This window comes from Nematolebias whitei, chromosome 22 (genome assembly GCF_014905685.2).
Source record: "Nematolebias whitei isolate Nwh7 chromosome 22, NemWhi1, whole genome shotgun sequence".
NCBI lineage: Eukaryota > Metazoa > Chordata > Actinopteri > Cyprinodontiformes > Rivulidae > Nematolebias > Nematolebias whitei.
The window spans coordinates 24,059,097-24,061,103 of record NC_056519.1 but is presented as its reverse complement, the minus strand read 5'-3'; the positions used below and the strand labels follow the sequence as shown (position 1 = coordinate 24,061,103).

At 37.7% G+C, this 2,007-nt stretch overlaps 1 protein-coding gene across 1 annotated transcript in view; it reads right to left on the bottom strand.

The window, feature by feature from the left end:
* Positions 1-629, bottom strand: part of LOC119428180 (E3 ubiquitin-protein ligase TRIM21-like) — a 3,974-nt gene extending 3,345 nt beyond the window's left edge. The window contains exon 1 of the mRNA XM_037695822.1: positions 574-629. The gene's annotated coding sequence lies outside the window, so the exon portion shown is untranslated. The remainder of the gene's footprint in view (positions 1-573) is intronic.
* Positions 630-2,007: the final 1,378 nt, after the last annotated feature.

Below are 2,007 nucleotides of genomic sequence, written 5' to 3'. Positions count from 1 at the left end.
CCATCCATCCATCCATCCATCCATCCATCCATCCATCCATCCATCCAACCAACCAACCAACCAACCAACCAACCAACCAACCAACCAACCAACCAACCACCTAGACCGGCCACTTACATTGGAACATAAATGTAAAATATGTAAAAGTAAAAAAACAAAAAGAGTCAATTCTTGTAAAGTTCAGACTGCTGAGTGTATCATCACAAACATATCCATCCTGTTTTAAAATCTTAAAGTATCATAAAACTCATACTGGGGGTTTCTTACTCGTTTACACAAACACTAAACTTGTTTTTATTATTTAAAGCTTTTAATTTTTCCCCAGATTTCTTCTACGTCGTATAATTTACCACGAAGCACATGGATCCAAACTGAGCTGCACTTCTTGATGCTTTTTGATTCTTTCTTAAAAATATAAAATCAGAAATCATGATGGAAACAAGATTAGCAATAAGTGTTCTTAATGTTTACTTCACCTTTAATAAATAAAAATTGAATAATTTACAGTTCTAATGCAACGTCAACAAATCCTAAGGAAACATGAACAGTTTGGTTCTGAGCGGCTGGACTCACCTGTTTGTCTCCTACACGCTTCGTAAAGACTTGTCCTGAGTTTACATTTCAGTTTTCTGTTCTTTACCTGAGGAATGCCATCCTTAAATAATCCTGTCTGCCCTCTTGGCCCCGCCCCCTCAGGTATCATATTACACAATATGCATTTGTTAGATGAAACAATAACCATGAATAAAACAACTAGAGCCAAATGAAACCAATGTGTGAACAGAGTGAGGGAGGACAGGATCATTTCTGTCATTACTGTTTTATTATTTATAGGTGTAACATGTTTGTGTGTTCATTGGTCTGTCTGTTAGCAAAATATTTCATGAACCACTAGACAGATTTTAATGAAACTTGCCGAAAATCATAAGTTGATAAACATCTACAAATGGTTAACTGTTGCAGTCCACTCGATTTAAAATGACTGCCACAGCAAACTGACTTTTAAAAACACTTAAACGGCTATAACTCAATCACTTTGATAAATTTTGACCTGACCTGTGGTGTGGTGGTGACTGAGGTTGAGCTACATCACATGTTCTGAGTGCCAACAGATTGCTTAAGATTCTGCTATAAAGTATTGCATTAACTCATGATAGTCAATTCTGTCTGTTAGCAAAATATCTTATGAACGATTGGACAAATTTGAATGAAACTCTCAGAACGTAATTATAGGATGTACATTTACAACTCTTTAACTTTGGGTGCCAACTCGGTTTAGGATTGCCACTACAGTTCACATTAGAAAACACAAATGGCAACATTTAATTTAAATACACCAATACTGAGGAAATGGTGTAGTTGTAGCTGAGAGTAATTCACAGCTAATCAGTATGAGCCAACACACACAGAATGGTGATGCAGTTGGGCCCCCGGGGTGCCCCCCCTCCTCCCGAGGTGAGGGGACATGTTGTCTGTTCCAGCCATCAGAACAGATCTCAGATATGCGAGTGCTGACGTGTGGAACCTTCAGTACTGCAGGATGTCTTTTTTCTTGTCTGGTAGCTAAAACACTGTTTGTGTTTGAACTTGTAGCTTTCAGCACAAAGGTTTTAAGACCCAACATTTTTGTCCCCCACCATCGCAGAACAAACAGGGCGAATTGGAAAGAACTCTCCATCCATCTGTCCTTGTTGTGAGCGTGGTAACCTGGAAAATAAATGATGCATCGACTTCAGTTTTGCTGTGTGGCTGCGTCTAGGACTAAGAAAGTTTATTTTGGAAAATTGGGTTGCCAGGTCAAAATCAAAGATGGCTGCTGTACTGTATATGTCTGTCTGTCTTGTCTGTCTATAGATAAACCTTGTGAGCTGTATAACTTGAAAAATAAGCAACGTGTTGTGCTGCTGTGTTTTTACACACACACACACACACACACACACACACACACACACACACATATATATATATATATATATATATATATATATATATATATATATATATATA